We start from the raw sequence: 24,487 nt of genomic DNA, 5'->3' as shown, positions 1-24,487 counted from the left end.
AGAAGAAACAGATGCTAAAACATTCCTCATATTTGCACAGGAGGCAAGTATAAATTTCAGCATATGAGCTTGACATCTGAAAATTCTAAAAACAAGAGTTGCAGAAGAATATTTTCCCCACATCTATCAAAATCCTTCCCATCCTTGTCAGAATGAGATGGATTAGTATTAGCCAAATGTTTAGCAGCATCTGATTCATAGATTCATAGTAGACTAACTGCCCTTGCAAGCCATTTTAAGCCTAGACAATGATCACCTGTGCGATTCAAACCCTGTACCTTGTGTTTGTAAGGCAAACACCTTAACCATTAGGCCACCCTCCCAATCTGGATTCACTAAAACAGTAGCTGCTGAGTCTGATTTGGGAGGAGTGAATAAAAACACAAAAGCATGAGGAACTTTATTCAGTCTATCTGGTTTCTTAGGGGCAGCAAACTGGCTGTCAAGCAAGTTACAGACTATGACGAAAGCATTCTCCAAAGCTGAAGAAACAAGTGGAATATGAGTAGTTTTATAGGAATTCCAGTTGTAGCATGTCATAATACTTCCTGAGGGACATAAAACATCAGTGTTTTCTCACTGAAACAACCGATTCATTCTAGAAATAGTTTCAGAGTAGAAGAATCCTTCAAAGGGGACCGGCCAAAGCCACACTCTCCTCAGAATCTGAATCAAAAATGTTTAGAGACAAAACATAATCTGTCCATTCAGAGTTATTTTGAGGTTCATTCTTTTGAATCTCCTTAGAAAATGAATAATCCCTTTTTCTTTTACCAGTAACAGCACACAGGAAGAGTCGATGGCTAGAACTAAACCCTGAACTAAACATAGTAATACACTCCTGTACACAGTTATTGAGACAGAAAAAGGCATGTGCCTAAGTTTTTCTTTGTGACACAAATTTCTGAAGAAATATACTCACTATTGTGAGGAAACAAATTCCCTAAGGATGGGCAAAGATTTCTGGCTAGGCATAGTGGCATTCTCTGCCCTTATCCCAGGACCAACAAGAGTGACTCTCTGTTGACCAGCAAGGACACTCTCACAACTGCAGAGGATGGGTCTAACCCCTGGTGCATGGAGGCTGTAGGGACAGCACAAGTGGGAACTAGAGAAAAAGATGAGTGGTCCAAGGTACTAGTTTTGTTCAAAGTTGGCCTGACTGAGATACTGCGGAAGCAGGGCAGGATCTATTGCACTCTCAACCTTGCTTTATTAAAAATATGTTTTTGGATACTGCCAGAAAACCTTATTCATGAAGGGGCACTCTTAGAGGGAGTTTCTCCTTAACACAATTGTATGATGACTGTGGAAATGATAATATTACGTATGGGGTTTGGGCTGACTGAGGCACAGTCCCTGGACTGGGGAAAACTTGTTTCCAGAAAAAAAAGCTTGAAAGCTTGTTTTCATCGTTTAATCGAGTACACTTATTTTACTTATTTATTTATTTGCTTTTTAATTACTAGAAAAGTCCAAATGGGCTGTCATAGTCCCTTTTCAGCAGAAGACCTGGGAGAAAAGCTCCAGTTAAATACATTAATTAACAGTAAATTACAAAAAATAACAGTCAATTGCAAATTATTTATACTCTACATACAACTGACATAGACATGTAGTACATAGAGTTTGCAGTCTCTATTCTACATGACATATCATATAATGTATAATAACAGCAGCAAGCAGTAAACATTTGTTAGACAGTCATTTAGTAAATGAGCTTTAATGGCAGTCTGGAATTAGAAATATTAAAGTGAGCACATTCTGAGTTTTGTATATAAACAAAGAGCATCTGGAGTATTAAACAAGAGATGCTTCAGATAAGGAGTAGCTGCGTTGTAGAACTGAGAATAGGAAGGGATTCCGAGAGTGTCATTGAGAATGAGTAAGAGAAGAGGCATCAGAGGAGGGGATGGGGGGTGTGAGTAGGGGACAGAGAGGGGTGGGAAGAGGGAGCCAGAAGAAGGGTTGAAGTATAGTGGTTTGCAGATGAGAGTGGCTAATAGTAGTAGATACTTAATGTAAGGGGGTGGTGATTACATGCAAGAGCAGAGCCTTGAGTTGGTGTGTTGTTTTATTACTGTTTTAAATGTATGTGTATTGGACTGTTGTCATATGCTGGTGGGAAAATAATTCCTAATCTTGGAGACATAGTCAGGATACAATGACTGACCAGCCCTGGTTTGTGATTTTGTTATGGTCAACAGGAGGTTGCCCATGGAATGTAGAGGTCTATTTGGGGAGTAAGGTGCAAGTATGTTGTGGAATGCAGGGCACCTTTATGGCCTGTATATAATTGTATGGACTATAGTCAACTGCAGTATATCTAGGCAATGTGGAAATTCTTGCTCCTGTTTGTTTATTTATTTATTTATTTAATTACCAGTGTAGTGCACTGATCAATATTGACCTATTTCAGGCTCAGCCCAAGTGAAATACAAAACATTTCACAAACAGAAAACACCAAAATATAAGTAATAACAGAATAGGTTAGACTAATTACATAAAACAACTGTGTATATACATTCCACTGAACAAGCACAGTGCAATGTATAATCAAGTAGAGTGTAACAAACAATGTGTGCATTAGTTTCTAATGTGGGTCAATCTTCAGTGAATCTTGACAGAGGAAAAGAGACTCCAAAAGGAGATAGGTTTGGTGATATGTTCTGTGTTGAAGCAGGAGAATTTGGCTTGGATGAAGAAATGCTTTTTGAGTTTCATTCTGAATTTGGAATAAATGTTGAGTTACTTAACCTTGATGGGGAGAGCTTTACAAAGACTAGGTGCTTGAAAGGAGAAAACGTGCATTGCTGTGGAGTTTGGTTCTAGGGGTAATGAGAGTTGGTGTGCCTTGTGAGTAGTGTCTTGGGTTGAATGAGGAGTTTTTTTTGTGAAGTCTATCTGCAAGGGGAGTAAATGTGTGAAGATGGAGTAGTTTGCTGGGTTGCGATCCTAAAAGCAGGTTATATATTTGTTTTACGGTAACCATTTGGCATTTTTCTAGGGTAATGCAGTGATGCCCACAGAGAGGTGAATTTGTAATGAACTGGCAGATGCTGATAGTCTGGAGTGTGACAATGTTTTTCTTAAAGGCAGAAGCAAAAATTGGGAGCCTGTATTCAAGATGAGAAATGAGAACTCATTTGCCAATGGCTGCTCTGGCTGATTGGGATAAAAAAAGAGAAATCTTTTTGGCCCATAAGAGGAGGGAGTTTGTTTTGGCTCCCGCTTTGTCTATGTGAAAATGGAAGTTTAGTGACTGATCAAACCATAGTCCCATGTATTAGAAGTTGGAAGTTGTGTCTATGGAATGGTTATGTTGGTCGAAGATAGTTAAAAAAGTCAGGTGCTTGGTAAAATTTCTGTGAGTTCCAAAAAGCAGAGTTTTGATCTGGGTGGGGTTGAGAAGTAGTTTATCATTTATGAGCCATCAGTGGAGCTCATGTAAGTCTGACAGACATTGATGAACATTAGACGTATGTTTAGCAATGGAGCTTCCAAACATTTTTTATAGCATTGCTTGGTTTTAGTGAGGAAAGATTGTTGAAAGTTGGTGAAAATGGGGGAGGCATATAGTAATGAGGGGAGGAGAAATTTCAAGGTAATAGTTTTCTGGTGTTCTCAGTCAATAAATGTTTATTATAATATAAAATACCTTGTTTTTAGGGTGTGTTTTGAAAGCTTGTTGGATGTGAATGTCAAATTTTAGGTGCTCATCTAATATGATGCCTAGTAATTGTGTGTGTGACATGTTCTATTGTTGTGTTGCTGGCAGAGGGGACAAAAATATTATTTATTTCACTGGAGAGAATTTTTGGTGTGAAGAATATAAGCTTAAGCTTATTTGCTTATTTTTTTTTACATTTAACAGGAGATGACATTTGTTGTGCTAGAACTCAAAGGCAGGGAATGCTATTTGTGCCTTTTCCTGAAGGTCAGGGAGTGTTTTTACTGCACAGATGAGCATAGCATCATCAGCATATTGAAAAATACATTTCCATATGTTTGTTTTTGAATCCTAACTCAATATTTGTAGGCAAGGGGCACCATTAAGACAAGTATCAATGTCATATTCAAACAGAATAAGATGTGGCTTCACTTGCTGCCAGATCATTATCATCATCATCATCATCAATCCCCTTTTTCCCATTTTCTTCATGGGGTCGTGTTAACTGCCGCCATCTCTCTCGATTCAGTGCCACACTCCTGCCTTCTTCAACACTCATGCCTGACTGTCACAGATTTTCTCTCAGACAATCCATCCATCTCTTTGCTGCACATCCTTGTTTTCTCTTGCCTTCTTCCTGTCTGTCCCAAATCCTCTTCACCACACTGTTTTCTGCTTTTCTGCACACATGCCCAAACCACCATAATCTGTTCCCTTTGATCTTTTCTGCAATTGGAGCTACTTTGACTTCTGCTTTTATATCCTTGTTTCCTCATTTGTCCCACAGTGTGCATCCTACCACCCTTCTCAGGCACTTCATTTCCATCACCTGTAGCTTCCTCATCTGCTCTGCCTTTACTGCCCAAGTTTCTGTACCATACATTAATGGTCACACCACTGTTTTGTACACCTTACTTTTCAGGTTCTTTAGTATTCTGCTGTCATACACTACCCCTGACAGTCTGTGTCAGTTGGCTGCAACTCCTCTGATTCTAGCTTTGATATCTTCATTTAGACTTCCCTTCTCTTTAACCACCCCTCCTAGATACTTGAAACAGTTAACCCATTCCATTATCTTCCCTTCTATCTCAATTCTCAGCTTCTTCTGATTTCCCCCATTTGTTGCCATTACCACTGTCTGATCTGTACTCAGTTTCATTCCATGTGCCTTCAGTTTTGCATTCCATTTCCCTATTCTTTGCTGAAGTTCAGAGTTTGCCTGTAAAGCTACATTGTCTGCATACAGCAACTTTGTTGATATGTCCCCTCAGACCTGTTTGCTAATGTAGTATATCACCAGTATGAATAGCAGCAAGCTCAAAGATGCACTCTGATGCACACCCACTCCCACTGGGAAACCCTCTGTGAGACCAAACCCTGTTCATATTTAAGTCATAGCTTGCACTAATTCTGCTAATGTTTCTGGGACTTTGAACCACCGCAGGACAGCCTGAATCAGCTTTCTTGGGAACTTGTCATATGCTTCTACAAGTCTAGGAAAGCACAGCTTCTTCTCAACTGTCTCACTGCAAACATTGGGTCAATTCTGCTGCATTCTGATCTGAATCCAAACTGCTTATCCCCCATCTTACTTTCTACTTCTCTGAGTATCTATTTATCAATGGGTCTATATTAGAACATCAAATGGTCTAAATATCTAAAGAGCGAAAATGCAGGTTCTCAAAGTGCTTTTTTCAGGATTGCAGTACAGTGAAGATCAGAATATTTGCCCTTTTCTCACTGTAGTGCGATCTCAGAGTTGGAATATATACTTAGCGGGGTGTAGGGGTGCAGCCCCCCATGATAATGATTTCAAGGTCCTGCATTTTTGCTCTTTAGAACGTTCAATATTTAGAACATTCAATTTTCTAATATAGACCCTTATCAATCACCCTCTCCAGAATGTTCATACAGTGTGACAGGAGTTTGATACCTCTGTACTGCCCACAGTTGTGGATGTCCCCTTTGTTCTTGTATACTGGCACGAGTATGCTTATTCTCCAGTCATCTAGGATATGTCCTTCTCTCCACAGTGCAATGGGTAGCCTCAGGAGCCATTTCTCCCTTATCTCACCCAGCATCTTTACCATATCTGCTGTGGCCTCATCTAAGCCTGCTGCTTTCCCTGACTTCATTTATCTTAGTGCTGTTCTTACTTCTTCTGTGTTAGGCTTCTCCCCTTCTTTCACCATAGGTTGTGTATAGAGCTGTACAACTTCTGTGAGGCTTTCTTCATTCAGAAGTACTCCTTCCATCTGCCTTTGATGTCCTGTGGACTGGTGAGCAGGTTGTTGCTGGCATCCCTTATGAAGGGTGTCTGACTATCTTCTTTATCTTTCTGTCTTTGGTCTTTGCCTTCTAACATGATAGAGTTTCTTTGTGCCACCTACTGAGTCACTTTCCAGAAGCTGGAATACATGGAGTCTGACTGCCAAGAGTCTGTCACTAATTCTGATGACAGCCCTCTGAAGCATCTCCCTCACCACAATTCCCACACCATTTCTAGCCTCAATAGGCTGAGTCTTCAACCCACTTATCACTGGAAAATACCCATGTCCATTGGTGACATTAGTCAACACAATTGAATCACCTAGAGCCATATGGTTTGTATTAATAAAGGAAAAGTCATAAATATGAGGGTCATTTGTCCAGTTGATAAATATAGTACCCACATCTGGCATATGTTTGGCCTGTGTCAGTCACCCAGAGAGAGAGAGAGACAGATAAGAGATACCACATGACCACCTAAATTAAAAGCATAGCAGAGAAAACATATAATTCAGTTCACACTGCCACACACTAGAACAACCACACACACACACACACACACACACACACACACACACACACACACAAAATCACTCTTATACAACCATATACACACACACATGCATGCACACACACTGTTTTCCAGGCAGCAACTGGCAAACATGAAAACAGAAGCAGCATGTATAGAGAAGGGACCTATGAAACAGATAAAGGTCAGGAATATGTTAACATGACCCAGAATTGCAGTAAGACCAGCAGTGAAAGAGCAGGCTGTAGTGTATGGGGATGAAGAGGCAACAGCAGTGCCACTTCTAAGGCAGAGACAGACATAACACATAGTGATACTGGAGAAGAGGTTGCATGTGGTCCATAACTATGGGCCAAGACAACACATAATAAAACACTGCATGAAATTTCACATCCAGGTTAATAAAAGCAGAGCATGGACTGGTCATGCCATGTATCAGACTTAACCATACCTACACAGGTTAGGGCACAGTCATCATTACATGAATGGGTGGTTGAGGGGATAGCTGACAGCAATATTATGATACAGAGAAGGGTTTTGAGATGTGAATGCAATAGCCACTTAGTCTGCTTGCAGGTTGTAAAAGAGTTAGGGCTCACATGCTCCACTGAGGTGGGTTGAACCACTGGCAATGTCCACTGTGGCAGCCACCAGACAAGATAAAGTGAGTGCACCCTGAAAGAGTGCTCCATATCAGAAACCTACAGAGATTTCTCAGCCATGACCTGGACAATGGCCACAAGCAGACATGTTGCTGTGTGTGCCACAGAATGAAGTAGAATTATGGGAATGTTCGTGAGTAGTCTAGTGAGTGGTCCCAGCTTTTGACCCCAAGGAACATCACCATATACATCCATGAGACTGCTGATTACTATCTGTGGTAGCCTGTGTGGTCATCACTGATGATGAAGTTTATACCTCCCAACCTCTTAATGTAAGAAATCTGGAAAAAGTCTAAAATAATAGGGGGACAAAGGCCCAAAAATAGGGACAGATTTTAAATATTTCTCTTATAAACCTAAAAGATTGTTAGAATAACAGGATTTGTATTAGAATGCATTTTCTGTAGGATATGTAGTGTGAAACAAAAATGTATGCCATTATTTAGTCATTTCAATCCTCACTGATTTGCCAGAAAACCAAGAATTTTATGAGGTCAGGCCAAAATTATGATGCAAAAATCTGGACAGTTGAGAGGTCAAAGATGTCTCATCAAAGATCTATGTAGTGTTTGTAGGGGTGACGTTCCAGGCCACCTTGCATCTGGACCCCTCCACTGCCATGCACTGCAGAACCTGCAAAGTCAAACTGGAGAGAAGTTGTCATGATTCTCAGAAAAACACCTATGAAAGCCACGTTTTCCACTATAAACCTAAGCAACAACATCTGCTTCTTGTCCATATACTTAATGCCACTGTACAAGTGTTATATGTCATCACATAAACCAGAGTGTTCCTTCACAATTTACAATCTCCACAATTCTGTTGCTAGCAGTGTCTTTGCCTGAATCACTGACCTACACATCTATTGATTTATGATGGGTGCACCTGGAACAGAGACTGAGCTAGAGTCACTGCAGTTCTATGAACCCATGACTCTTCACTAATAGGGTCATGTACACATCAGATGTAGTGTGAATGTTAGAGGTTTAGTAGGTTTTGATCTCGGAGGATGCTTGTGTGGGGCTCACAGTTGCAGCAGGTATGCCCTTCAATGGTGATGTTGTAGAGTCAGCCTGAATGTCTACAGGAGCCTATGATTTTGGTAATGCGGGTGAGCTATCCCACAGCAGTACTGCCACTTTCTCATTAAACTGTGCCATGTGCACATTTCCATTATTGTCTGCCACAAGGAACCTGCCGACATTAGACATGTGCTCCCCCAGTGTGCTGGTCCTCCCACCAGCAGAACATGGGAAAGCATTAACACATGATACCTTTGGCAGTACTCACACACGTACTTATAAACTCTGTCCTATGTGTAGTGGTAGACAAAGCTGAATGTATTTATCATATGGAGACATACTTAACTTGATGTGTGGGTTATTGCAGTTGCAACTCAGAGGTACCTGAATGGACAGACATGCAGAAGATCATTGGTCAATCAGTCCCATCACAAATGTATATATATGATATAGACTTGTACTGGGTAGAACTAATCTGCAGGATCCCCTATGAACACATTATAAGTCCTGTCCCCATATCCAGGCCACCCCTGTATATGAAAGCCCACTACCACTCCTCCTTTATCTTTGAGATACATTGGACAATTACTTGACAATATCATGTGCTTTCTCCGTTGCAGTATTGTATTGGTCATTCTTCACCACAGCTGTTGCAGAAAGCTTTTACATCTGCCCTCAGCATTCATATCCTGTTCTAATGACTGCCACACTTGGTCCTGATACAGCTTGTCCATGACACCTTTGCCCAGAATGTATATGCCACACATGTAAACAACCTACAATAACACCTTCATCAGAGTCAGTAACTGTGTTGTTGATGCAACCTTTCTATAACTGTGTGCTCAGTATCCTGGTTGGTGACCCTTTCCAGCCTTTACTATAACTGGAAGCAAGTGGCAGGTTCTGTACACCTGTTGGTTACTCGTGTCAGTGAATGGGCACATCAGGCATCTGTGGAAGTCATCTACCTATGGTCACTGGCTCCCTTCTCCTGATTCTGTAATAAGTTATCTGGAGTCTGTACTGCTGAGCACAGCACTCTTTATGTACACTCTGCAGCAATCAGCATGGCCTCCCTGCACCCATTCATGCACCTGTCTATTGGTCCCATGTAGTAATGTGCAGACACTATTATCCTCCTTTACAATGAGTGGTCATACCTACTCCCTTGTAGCTGGGTCTTCATGTCCCTTGTGTTCAATCATTCCCTTGATGTCTGGTGCCCACAATCTGCACCACCACCACCACAGTTGGACATGACAGTGCCATGCCATAGTGTAGTGTTCTCACTCAGAAAACACATAGGTGCTTATTACAATGCTGGAGTTTGTTACCAGATGGATTTTGTGCCTTCACTGTTTGTATATCCACTTCCAAAGAGTTACTATGTGAAGTTCTGTATTTCTCTATAAAATGCAGCCACACTTTACATTGTGTTAGTAAAGGCCTCACAATGCAGAAGTTATACTAAAGAGCATTTTGATGCACTGGCTTCTGAATAACATCTGGAACACAGTGTGTTACTCTGCCTAGCTGGTGGTAATTATACTTGGTACAGTCCTTGAGAAGCATGTGACTAATATACATTTGCTCAGTGCCTATGTGGATCACTAGTGTTATGGCAATGTGCTATGAAAGTTTAGTAGTGCCTTGTTGCTGCACTGCATTGCACATCATGATGTCCTAATGTGTGCTTATAAACACAGGATTAGCATTTTGTCATCCTGTAAACCACTGTAATGGTCATGGCTTTGCAAAGACATTAGGAGGTTCAGGGATTTTGCATGGTGTGCCAGGGAAAACAAGATATTCTTTTTATTCTTACACAAGAGTTCCTCTGAGTGCCTACTGGGGTGGTATGATGGCCCCCTGTGCAAGGTAAATGCCAGCACAGGCTTGTCCGGATGGTGAGCAATAGTTCTGGCATCACTAGTTCTGGTGAGCAGTGCTGGCATTTGTACAGAGACCTGTCTTGGTGCCAGTTTGACCTGCTTCAGCAGTGATAGGCAGTGGTCAATAAAAGATAGATGCCATGTATTATAAGCCATTTTCCTTCTCTTATTGTATTAGCTGTTATACTAGTCTACTAAGGGGTGCATATTCTCTTTTATAGGAGCCAGGGAGTGAGAGATGAATATAGTAGGACATCACAGGAGGTGGAAGTAGCTCTCCCTGTAGTGAAGTTTGTATGCCATGTGTGACATTCAACTGTGCAACTGCCAGTATATGTATACCATGTGTGTGTACTAATGTGATGGAAGTTAATAAGCTGCAGCGGTCACTTTAACATAATCCAGCTAATGTCTCTGGTCCTGGATCACCAGTGGAAATCAATGGTCACTAGGTCTGCCTCACAGTAGGGAGATGAAGGTCATTCTGCTGAAGATAAGATCACTGGTGGCCTCTGTGACCATTTCTGAGTTGGTGGGGGGGGGGGGTAACCTCTTCTTGTGGATGTGCACCAGAGGGGTCTCCAATCATCTCAAGTATGCTGACAGCTGAATGCCCACCTCAGCACCATGGAGTACTTCCTGGCATGAGTTGAACCATTATAGGAATTTCTTACAATGTACTTTAAACCATACTACATCTCTTCCTTCTCTGACTACACCTCCCCACCTCTTCTACTTACCTGCTGACTCTCACTGTGTGCTCCTTACTCTTTCCCTCCAGGCCTGCTGATTGTTTCTTGTGGTGACTCTTCCTGGCCTATCCCGCTCAGACTCACTTTGCTTCCTCCCAGCCACCCCCCATATTATTTCCTTTCTACCTAACCACCTAATCCCTTCCTCCCCTAACTCCACCCCTTCCTGTCTGCTATAGCATTCTAAACATCTTACCCTCCCCTACTTATCACTTCATAGTTTAGTCTGCTGCAAATCCTCCTTCTTTCTATATATCCCCGACTCCCCCTACAGGTTGTTTCACTTAAATTTTACTTCAACCCTCTAACAGGTCCAACAACTAACTTTTCCTAGTCCCTTATCCACTCCTCACTCCATCCCAATCCTACTTCCCCACCTTAGGCCATGGCTATTGCAACCCTCTCTATTTTCCTCTTGCCTCCATTACTTCTCCTTCTAATTCTTACATCTTGTACTACTCCATTACCACCTGTCCATAGAGATCCCACTAATCCCCATACTAACTGCTTCTCATCTCTACAGTACTCTATTGCAATCTCCTCCTCTATCTTTTCCATGAACATCCCTCTGCCTAAAATCAGACTTCCTCCCCCTCACTCTCTAGCATCTAAAACCAAGACTAAGTATTTGACTTACAACCCATTTAATTTCAAACTTTACCAACTTCATGTAGCCCTGCTTCTATCAGGAGACATACATCCAAATCCTGGGCCCATCCATCACCCCACAATGCATAACTCTACCTCTCCCAACTTAATAAACTCATCCTCTCCAAACAAACATATTTCCTTCTACTCTATGAATGCCCGTAGCTTTCTAAACAAAGTTAGTGAAATCCATGCCTGGATAGCCTTCCACACCCCTGATGTCATCATCCTAACAGAGACTTGGCTAAAACCCCAAACCTCTGATAAAGACATTCTCCCCCCTGGTTATAATATACTCCGCATAGATTGCCAAACAAAAGAGGGTGTGGCGTTGCCATCCCCTACTCCAACCACATCACCATTACAAGTATTATGAAACCTATCCCATCCTTTTCTCCTGCTGAACTGCTTACAGCTAACCTTAAAATAAATTACCACACCACTATCACAGTAGCAGCCATCTGTATTTCTCCAGGAGACAACATACCTTTGCTCAAAAATATTCTTTCATACTTTTCTCAATACATCCCCAATGAAACTATCCTCCTTGAGGATGTCAACATTATCTGGTTAACTCTCAGTAATCCAAACTCTAATACTCATATTTATTTATATGGCTTTACACAACTAATCTCCCAACCTACTCATAGAAACAACTCTCACACATCTAGTACTCTTATTGACTGGGTACTTGTATCTAATCCTTCCAAACATCATAACCCTGAAACCCTAACAAACATCCTGAGTGATCACTCCCCTATAAAAGTGCTTAGGTTTACTCCCCACTTCTCAAAACCTCCTAAATGTATCACTTGTCATAAACTCTCTAACTTCCATCCAGAAACCTTTAATGCCCTCCTCTCTAAAGTAAACTGGAAATTCCTTATCCAACTCCCACTAGAAGAAGCAGTCCTAGCTTTCAACTCCACCTTCCTTAGCATCTTAGACTCACTTGCTCTCCCTCGCAAAGTCCGAATTAAGTCCACCATATCTCCGTGGCTTTCAAAAGCCACTAGTACCCTTATGATAACTAGAGGCAAACTATGGAACAAATGGTCACAAACTAAGCTCTCTGCAGACTTACAAAAATATAAAGAACTCAGAAATCTGGCAAAAAAACACATAAACAAAGATAAAAAGGACTTCTATAACAAACCTCCCACAGCCCTAAAATCTAATCCTAAAAAAATCTGGAACTTTATTAACCAAATATTACATCCCAGTAATCTAAGCTCCCCCAATCCATGCCCAGACAAGACATCTGAAGAAACTGCCACTATCTTCAATACCTATTTTATCAATTCAATATCTAAGCTACTGAACCCTAACCCAAACTCCTATACTACTAACATCTCCAACTTTTCTGAACCTACTCCTAATACTATCTCCTTAAATACCTTCTCCCTCAAACCTGTACCTACTAACTACATCAAAACACTACTCACTAAGTTAAATCCATGCTCAGCATCAGCTGACAATATTCCTTCTACTTTTCTTCTACTAGCAGCTGACTCTCTTGCTCTCCCTGTATCTATCCTAATTAATCGCTCTATCTCTGAATCTAAAGTCCCTTCCATCTGGAAACAATGCTACACTCTACCTATACTCATAGGAGGCAACTCCTCTGATATCTCCAACTTTAGACCTATTGCTATCATCTCCCCTCTCTCTAAAGCACTAGAAAAATGTATTCATAAACAAGTTGTGCAGTATCTAATACAGGAAACTCTGCCTACACCCACTCAACACGGCTTCAGACCCAAACATAGCACCATTATAGCTCTCTTATCCTTCCTCAACACTGTCTCTATAGCCATGGATAACCATAAACTTATTTCTTGCCTATTCTTGGACCTCTCAAAAGCTTTTGACATTGTCTCACACTCTCTTCTGCTGCACAAACTGCATAGCCTCAACTTCTCCTCTGATACTGTTGCATGGTTCTCCAGCTACCTCACTGATAGATCTCAATCAGTGAGATGGCACTTTGCACTCTCCCCTCCTCTCCCTGTCAAAATGAGTGTACCTCAAGGGTCTATCCTAGGGCCTTTACTTTTTAATATCTTTACTAATCAGCTCTATACCTCCTGTCCTCAGTCATCTTTAGTGCAATATGCAGATGACTCTACAGTCATCACCACAGCCAACTCTCCCTCTAAGCTCTTCTCAGCTACTCAAGCATCTTTTAACTTAGTTGAAACATGGCACTCCAACAACCAGCTCATCCTTAACCCTAAAAAACAAAGCTGTTACTCTTCCTACCTAAAAAGTTCAACAATATTAAACCCCCCTTCTCCATACAGTCCCTTAATAACACTCCCATTCAGGTAGAATCAAGTACTAAGCTCTTAGGCGTAACCATCGACTATCAGCTTAAATTTGACTTGCATGTTAATAACTGTATCAAAAAGACTCATTCAAAACTAGGGCTCCTTTACCGTAACAAGAAATTCCTTACCTCTGAAGCCAAGATTACTCTCTCTCTTACCTACCTTCTACCCAGTCTAATGTCAATTCTCAAATTCTCACAAATCTTAACTCAGAACTCCTGACCAAAGTCGAATCTACCTACAACAAGGTAGCTAGATTTGCTGCCCAACAAACCTACAAATCCCATCACTGTCTCTCTCTAGAACACCTAAACTGGTTTGAATTACCCCATCAGCTTCTTCTCTCTCAGCTCCAGATCATCCATTCTATCCTATACAAGCCGTCCTGCTGCCCAGCACTATCCCCTCTCATCTCCCATTATTCTCCCTCCAGACCTCTCTGAAGCTCTAACCAAGACCTACCACAAATCTGCAAACCCAAGTCTAAATTTGGATGCAACATGTACAGCTATCACCCCATTATTGCCTGGAATAGGCTCCCACTAGAAATCAGGACCCTTACACATCCTAAACAATTTAAGACAGCCACCAAAGAGCACTCTAAAAGTCATTGGTCCTACCACTGCACTCTCCCTCCTTAACATCCCCTACTTCTCATACCTTAATGTACTTTCTGCCCTTAACTCACTCTTCACTAGCTCTCTCTAATCTTCCTTGACTACTCTTTCTACTGTCTTCTAAAATCTATTAAGCAAATTGCCTCAGAAAAACATTCTATTGTAATTGTCTTGCCTTCATGCAACTACATCATGATAAAACTGGGTTTTTGTAACCACTTACCCAAAAACTATACTCATCATAATGACATATTTCTTTTTATACATCTTGAAATAGTTACGCTATACTCCTGATTATTGACGCTGTATAACATTGTATTGCTACTTAATGTCTTGTAATAATCCTGTAACATTGCTGTTTAATGCTAATTTATAATGAAAATTGTATAATATGTTGGAGCTTTTCTCCCTGGGCCTCTGCTGAAAAAGGGCTCTTCAGTTCAGTCGGACAATCCCAGTCAACAAATGTAAAATAAAATAAATAAATAAATAAAATAAAAATTACCTAAATGGGTGAGATCTATGAACAAGGACACTAGAGAAGTTTTACAATTCATGCAGGTTGTCCATTTGGATGATGAATGATTTCACTGTACTTTAGATATAAAATCACTTTATACTAATACACAACATTGGTCAGGCATCCGAACACTAGAATATTGGTTATTCATAGCTGATATTTATATTCCTGGTTTTAATAAATTTTTTGCTCCATTTAACAAAACATGTGTTAACTAAAAGTACATTTTCCTTCAACTGAGAACATTATTGGCAGGTTAAAAGTATTGTCATGGTGCATCATCTGTGCCCATCTTCAAGGCTTTTTAAAGTACATATTTCAGAATACCTTAGTGACATTAGATGTAAGAAAGAAAAAAGTTCTTTATAGCAGCATACAGGTAATCATCCAGGAGCTTCTTTCAAGTTTACTGGAATAATTAAGATTTGGAAAAGTTCACCAAACAAAATGGAATGGTAAGAAGTATTGCCCAATAAGAAAAAAAGGTGGATAGTGACACTGGGAGTGTTATTTCACTCCTGGCCTGAATGAATATATATAAGTATAAATATAATAATTTACATTTCTTTATATTTTTCGCAAGTGTTTTTTTTTATTTTTTATTTTATATACTATGGGAATCGTTGTTTATTAACTATCCCAGGGATTCAATAAACTCCATGTATGCTTAGCGCAAAGCCTATGTGGAGTTTACATGTTTGTACAATCAGCAACAGTGCTAAACGCATATACAGGTTGCGCATTCTTCATACACGAATACGTGCAACATTTAACTGTGTAGAGCAGCACAAAGGCATATAGAACATGCAAACAAGTTTACCTACAAGCAAACTTGCTCTATGGAATTGCATGGACAACCACAATGATCACCAGGGCTAAGATGAATGCAACGAATGCAGTAGTAGCACATTATAAAAAAGTGTACTCAGTGCAATGTGTACTGCAACATGTTTTTGGCATACTGAAATAACGGATTTGTGGTGATCAACAAGGGTACATAGAAAACATTATAAAAAAGCTTGCCTGGGTAACTCTGTGCATTGAAAAGGCACACAGACATGAATGCTAATAATGAAGAAAGAGGATGAGGACATGTGAAACATGGTAATGTACACCAGAAAAGGGCATGTCAATGTAAGCACACTCCAAAGACAAGTCAGTAGCATAACATTAATCACATATGTATGCAGCACAGTACGTAATGCTGGTTATACCTCCTGTAGTATATTTATGTCATCACACATTATGGTATACAATGTGACAGTCACACAAGGTTACATAACAATGGAGATGATTGGTTGTGACATAAATATCCTGACATGATCGTTGGAGAGGACATTTAGCATGAACTGTATATACAATAGGGCTATATGCATGTTGTGAAGGTGTGCAGAATGATTTGCTTAAATATGACTGAAATGTCAACATAGATCTCAGCCAATCAGGGATACATATTAACAGGCTCATGGACAACATTAGACATAAGCAGGCACAATCATGGACAATTTTAAAATAGTACCACCATTAATCTGTGACATTGCCATAAAATATGTGATTGTAAGATATTATGCATGTTCAGCAAGAACACATTTGTACAACTGTAATGATTTGCCATTAATGTACAAGGGGAATTCAACACACCTTCCTCAAAATGACCAATTAGGAGCAATCCTGGCCACTTGAGAGGTTGGCATGACACATAAGCCACAATACACACTTTCAAGAAAGTAACCAATGCCATCAATGCTGTCAGTGAGTTGTGTATTTACTGGGTGCAGCACAGAAAGAGGTATGAGACATGCATCTTGTAGAACACCTTGAAGTGAGTCCTGCATTGTCAACATCTAATGGTAATGCATTCTAAAGAATGCTTATGTATGGACAACAGGTTGCATGGGAGATCACTGTGGCAAAAGTGATACACTTAAGTAAAGCATCCCTGGCTGATATAGGTATTGGCCATAAGGATAACAACACTTAAAAACAACACAGTAGTATGAGTAGATTCCCTACACACAACTGTGTATTGCATGCATCTGCCACATATAATAGCAATGGATATTGTCTGTGGCAGCTGCAACTGATGTCTGAATTCAGAAGTGATCCATCATAATGAATGTTAGACCACTATGTGAGACTCATGACAATGCATCAGTTATGCTCATGTGCATAGAACCTCCAGCACTGCAAAGTCTAGCTTCAATGAATGAGGAAGTTATCATAGTGATATTGTTCACATATCAAACAATACATGGCGCTCACTTTCAGTTAGTAGATGTCAAACCCAAGACATGCTCCACACAACCTTGTCACCCTGACATTCCCATGAAAAATTTTATACTACCATGAAATCCTGACATGCATGCAGATTTGTTCATGCAAACTATGAAGTGGTAATACTGATGTGATGTACTGGTACATTTGTGATTCTGTACAGTCACACTATAGCTGCACCTAGGATATAATTGAACTTCATAGATTTATAGGCACATAGAAGAGTTCTAGTATAAAGTCCTAACATCCCATAAAAGCCTAGCCATATTTAACATGACTTACACAATTTTCAATAGCAATGTGAACAATGTTCACACAGGGATTTACCTATGATATGTTATCTAATACCAGCTGTCTCTATCCATGAGGGGCATGGGCACAACACCAGGAGTACAATCATGAACAATCATCCGTTGATCTATGTTGTACTTGAAAAGGGTCAGGAAAGGCCTTTGCTTTATGTGGATTGAAAGCATGTTACAGCGAAGGGGTAGTGCATGAGAGATGTATCTATCTCTCCAACATGATTTATTATGTCAGAGGCTAGGTTAACATGCTCGGAACGAGTGACCCTTGTGTAGTTTGCATTAATGTGTATTGCCATTAGGGACAGATTGGAGGGTGCCTTGTAGGCCAGACAGAGATCAACCCTTAGTAGTCTGATGTAAATATAATACAGTGATAGGGATTAAATCTTCCTGCATATGACTTGTGTATCTTCATTGTGCAAAAACTCTGCTGTTGGTCCAACTGTTGTAGATGTGTGTTGAGGTGCACGCAAAAGGGTGTATTGTACTCAATTACTGGTGAGATGAGGGCTGAGTATAATGGCATTATAATGTCCTATGCTGTAGATGACCTGCCCATACCTATGAGTTGTGCCACATACAAAGGATTTGTCACCACTGTGGAATCATGGTGGTCGATGTCCTGATTACTATGTAACTGAGTACCCAGATCATGTACAACTGGGTGTACTCATAGAGATATGCTCTCTACATTGTAATTAGCTTGGACATTTGCTTTTTTAAAGGAAATAATTATAATTCTGTGTTTAATGTGTTTCCATGGCTATGGCACAAATCATTTTTTGTGCATTAATAATTTCTGCAGTTATGGAATCAATGATTGTCCATATTTTGCAGTCATCCACAAAGTTGGTAAGACAAAGGCTGGCTAAGTTTGTCTTGACTTCTAGGAAGTAAATACCAAATAGGAAAGGGTGTAGAATAGAACCCTGTGGTAAGGCCCTGGTCATTAGTCTCTTGCTAGTGGTGAATTCACACACTTCAACAGTATGTGTCCTGTCTGTGATCCATTTGGCTACCCATCTAGTAATGTATGTGTTTATGGCCATTTGAGACAGTTAACCTGTAATACCTGAGTGTGTATTTGTATCAACTGCTTTGGCCAGGTCTAGTTAGGTGTAATACACATTCTTTCTCTCATCCATGCCCTTGGTGACCTTCTTGAAGAAGTCAAACAGATTTAACTGACATGATGTATCCTTAATGAACCAAAAATGGGTTATGTACACAGTTGGGAGATTATCTGTGTCCTTTTTGATAAAGTACATGATGATTGATTTGATTGCCTTACAGATGAGGCAAGTCAGGCTTATGGATCTGTAACCCCCCCAGGTCAGGTGATGGTCCTCCCTTGTTCAGATGGATGGCTGCTGCTGTAAACCCTTCTGCCAGAACATAACCTGTCTGGAGGCTGTGGTTAATTAGGGATCCAACTTTGTCTGTTACGTCAGGTTGCAGCTTACTGAAAAAGCAACCTGGGATGTTGTCAGGGCCCATTGATTACATGTTTCTAGCCTTAGATAGCGCACATATTGAGAAAATAAGCTGAGGAATATTTGTGTGTACACTTTGGTTGATGTCCAGTGTGGACAGAGGGATGAAGTTTGATCCAAATCTGTCAGCTAGCAGATTGTCTATTTCCTATGATTGAGTATGGGTGGTGCCATCCACAAACAGCTCTGCGCTTAGTTGTGTATTCCCCATATAATTTTGCATTTATTTAAAAAATGATTTGAGGTTGATGTGGTTCATGCAGAACAGTTGCTGACACAAACGCTGTTGGTCACAAAATACTGCTGAGGACCACATCAATAATCCTTGTGAATAACAACACAATTGTGCATACAAGGAATTCACAAAGATTGCAGTTGAATCTGGACTACTTATATGATTATATATTTAGTAGCATTACAACATGTGGATGAAACAAGATATTTGTGCTCATGTAATTAGGATGATGTTATACTGATGTATCTCATAGAGCATGTAATGATGGTAGGTATACACATGCACACCTGTGCCATACTGCAAGTGTCACTGTGATGGTTGAATGAGAACTGGGTGGAATGTTGATATACTCCACTGCAACAACACATGTCTTAGTTAGGACACAATATACATAGCATCATCCTATGGCAACAGTACTCAGGAGGCATATTACTACAGCTGTCATGTAAGGAATATGTAATCAAATGGCAGCAGCGGCCATCAATACATTACCTCAAATCACAGATTGGAATACACTGTTGTAGAGGTATCATACATCCACATCTCAACATAGCACATGTGGATTACAGCACATTGACATGTTATCTTCATAGAGTCTTTGGACTTTACTTGGATAATGGCCAAAATAACATAAAATTCTAGCCATTATAATGTCATTTAAACAACAATTGCTATGTCTATACGATGGAAGAGAGTAAGGATATGTGCATATGTGTATACGTGTTTGATTGTATTACATGCTGCCTCTGTCCATATGTGACTTGTGCACCACCCCATTACAGAATTAGCACTCACACATCAAGTGGTCTGGAGCTGGCTTGCAGAGGGTCATGGGAGGCCTCTACTTCATGATGTGTGTGTGCATCTTTGAGATGATGACATCCTCCAGTCTTCTGCAGAAAAGATGTTATGTGGACAGAGTAAAATAGGGGATGTTGGATTTTTGAGGCTATGTTAAAGGTTCACCTCAGTGGGAGTTGAATGAGAAGAGATCCAAAAGATCATATAATGAATGTAATACACCACCGACCACACACACTACAGTTGAGTGAGGTTAGATTTGAACATTAAACATGTGTAGGTATAGGAACTGGATTCCATACAATGCAAGACTAGTACCACCACATATGTCTGACTTTAACATTGTCAGGGTGTGTTATATTGAAGCTGATAGCATCATTGTATGCTCATAAGAAGTTGTTTAGAGGTGTTTCTGACATAGATCTGGAGTCACATCCCAGTGTAAAATTGCCTCCAAAGATGAACACACACTCAAATTGCTTGACTACAGTAAGATTCGAACCCCTAACTAGTTATCTACAAAACACAGTAGTTAATGCAATTGTCACAGGACAAATCTGACTGTCACAGTGTCAGGCAACCCTTTATAACAGATGGCATCATCAGTGTCTGGTAATAAGAAGATGGTAGTAGGAGTGTCTCACATGCTGTTCTAAAATGGTCTCCAAAATGTGAACTGAACACACACACACTAGTTGACCGCAGTGAGACTAGAACTTTTACTTATCTATCCTCAGAACACAGTATTTAATGCAAAGGCCACAGCACAAGTTTGACTTTCATAGTGTCAGACAACACTTTATAGCAGCTGACATCATTAGTGTCTGGTGAGAAGAAGATGGTGGTAGGATTGTCTCACATGCTATTCTAAAATGTTCTCCAGAATGCGAACTAACTGAATACACACACACACACACACACACACACACACACACACACACACACACACACACACACACACACACACAAGTTGACTGCAGTGAGACTAGAACCCCTATCTATCTATAGAACACAGTACTTAATGCAAGTTCTACAGCACAGGTCTGACTGTCATAATGTCAGCCAACACTTTATAGCAGATGATATCATCAGAGTCTGGTGAGAACAAGACAGTAGTAGGAGTGTTTCATGTGCTGTTCTAAAATGGTCTCCAGAATGTGAACTAACTGAACACACACACACACACACACACACACACACACACACACACACACCAGATGACCACAGTGAGACTAGAACCCCAGCCAAGCTAGATATAGAATGCAGTTCTTAATGCAAGCACCATGGCACAAGTCTAACTTTTAAATTGTTGCAGAGCACTTTACAGCAGATGACATCATCAGTATGTGTTTGAAAGAAGATGTTAGGAGGCCTTTATGAAATGGCTGTGTAGGCATGTACAACTGTAACAATTGTTGTTCTCCATGAGACTTGATTGCTGACAGTAGGATACAGACTTATGATCTTATGACTATGCACACATACACACAAGCTGACTACAGTGAGATTAGAACCCCTACCTAACTAGTTATACAATTAGAGAACACAGTACACAATGCAAGCACCACAGCACAGGTCTGACTTTTGTTCTGTTGCAGAACATCTTATAGTAGATGATATCATCAGTGTATGTTTGGGAGAAGATGTTAGGAAGCCTGTACAAAATGGCTGTGTAGGCATGTATGACTGTAAACATTTCTGGTCTCAGTGAGACTTGGTTGCTGATAGTAATATATAGACTTATGTGCTTTTAAAGGTTATGAGTATTGGTTGGCATTAATTTTACTGCATGTATGTGCATAGGATGAAATTTTTACCCCTTAGGTGGTCAGTATGTGTGCTGTTGCCTCTTGGCCAGGGAGAGGGCATATTGTGCACATCTATATCTACCTACACCCACAGCAGCTGGTGGATCCCCCTCTGAGTCCTTACCTGCATATGACTGTGGTGACCTTGCCAGTGGTGATGGAATGTGTGCCCCTTCCCCTTGCTGTTCCTGTTGAAGCTGTATTCCCAGGATAATATTGTGTAGGATGGCACAGGCAGTGAAAATTTCAGCACAAGTACTTGGATTGTACTGAAGGGCTCCCCTGACGTATCTAGGCACCAGAACTATGACTTCAGCAATCCAACTACACTGTCTATGATATTTCTTATTTGAACATGTGCCTCATTATAGTGTTCTTCAGTGGGTGGGTATACATTTCTGATGGGCATCATCAACCATGGTTCAAGTGCCTACCCTGCATCCCCAGTAAATGACCTTTTGTATCCCCCATGGAAAAACCTCTGGTAGACCTGAGAGTTGTGCCAAATATGGGAGTCATGGTAACTGCTGGGGTTGCCAGCACACACATTCAGTATGATTCCCTTAGAGTTATAGATGACCTGGCAGTTAATAGAGTGGAAGCCCTTTCTGTTTGTGTAGACCCTTCCCTTTCCCTGGGTGATGCTTTGCTCTCATTGTGCATGCAGTCATTAGCACCCAAGACTTCTGGGAAGTGTGCTATGGAGCAGAAATCCTGTGGTGTCCTCAGGAGCATGGAAAAAATATATGTATTCACTGACATGCTGCAGCAAATCATTCAGGAATTGATTCAGGATCCTGGATGTTGATGCCTGTGACACTCCCAGCATGCTCCCATTGGTCTCAGAAAGGTTCCTGTAGCTAAAATTCTAAGTGCTACACATACCTTGGTCTCCACAGCTATTGGTTCCCCTCAGTTTGCCCTTGCTCTCAGTTGAGGACGACAGGGGTTGTAGAGTTCCTGTAATATGTCTATATCTTTCATGTAGCACTCTAGTATTTCCACCTCATGCAGACCATGAAAAGTTAAATGGGGTCTAAACACCCTTCTCCTTCTTGGTCGAGGTCTATTAGCAACTGCAACATAGACTTGGGCTTGTTGCACATACACATGGAGAAGAGCAAAAGCAGCCTCTAACATTATTTCCATGTAGAGTAGTTTCTGTGGCTGTATTCCAATAGGTTTTGGAATTCAAGGCCAAAACCTGCACTAAGTGTACATGATTGCATTACAGCTTGTTGAATAGCTGCTTCATCTTGGATTGGTTGTTTAGCATACAGTTCAGCTGCTTATGCAATAAATAGCATGCCATGATGTTTACTGGGTTTATGTGGCTCTACATGCCATGTAGAGCCACTTACTGACTACAACTCAACGTGTCATGACACACACATGTAAGCTTTATTGAATCCAGCCCTATATTTTGCAGTATATTAATTTGCTATTAATTTATTTCTCATATTATTTTCTTTTGTGTTCCTGATTTTTACTATTTATCGTAAACATAACAAAGCAGTTTTAATATCCATGAATTCACTTCCAGTGCCTGAAGAGATAAAAAATTGTCACCTCCTCCAAAATTAAAAAAAAATTAAATAAGCCAAACAAAGAAGTGAAGCAATAAATGGTTAAAAGAAAAAAACAAAATCTCAAAAAAATCCCAGTGCTATTACAATCAGGCAAGGTAATCTACCAGATACATTTTTCATTTTATTCAAGAGTAGCTGAATGGTATTAATTTTCCATAGCTAGTAAAATATGTAAAAAAATTAATTAAAACAATAAACAATAAAAATGTAAAAAAAAACAATATAAAGACTGTTTATTCTCAATCTCGATCATTTTTATTTATTGTTTTTATTCAAAGTTTTTATATATTTTGATATATTTTACTAGCTATGGAAACTTAATATTATTCAGCTAGCTACTCTTGAATAAAGTGAAAAGTTTATCACTATACAAGTGTGCTACTCCCTATTGGGTTATTTCCCATACTTTATTTGTTGTCCAGCCCTCTCCATCACAAGCTGTCCACCCAGAGTTGGTCCATGCCAATCAGCTGTCATCCTCACTTTTTGTGTGTATGCTGCCTCTGTCTGCCTTTGTCTGTATTTTATGTTTGTCTGCAAGTGCTTGTTTCCCTTGTCTCTCTATCCGTTCCCCAACCTCTTCTCACTACAAACATCTCCAGTCATTCATCTTTATATTTCATTTTTATTTCCATGTTGTTGAATAGGTTATATCTGGTGGACCAAGCCCATTTTCAAAGAGGATCCAGATATATACTCTTACTAGCAGCTCCTTACCATCCCACTCCAGTCCAATTCAGCATCCAAACTGCAACAGTCCCACTTTCATTTTACAACCCGTTTCCCTCTTTTATATAAAACATTTAATAAGCAAACTCAAACCTTGCACAATTCCATCTTAACTTACTTTTTAATCTAGATTCCTACACAACTGCATACCCAATCTCTATTCTAATCAATTTTTCCATTCAAAATATGTTCCTTCCTTATGGAAAAAAAATCATAATTCATACCAGTACTTAAAGGAGGTAACTCTACTGAAATAAATGTTATTGTCTTACTGTCCTCTCTTTCTAAAACATTGTAAAAAGGCATCCACAAACAACTGTTACAGTACTTACCTTATGAA

This window comes from Protopterus annectens, chromosome 1.part2 (genome assembly GCF_019279795.1).
Source record: "Protopterus annectens isolate FY-2018-M chromosome 1.part2, PAN1.0, whole genome shotgun sequence".
In the NCBI taxonomy this organism is placed as follows: Eukaryota; Metazoa; Chordata; order Ceratodontiformes; family Protopteridae; genus Protopterus; species Protopterus annectens.
Note: the sequence above shows the minus strand (reverse complement) of the source record.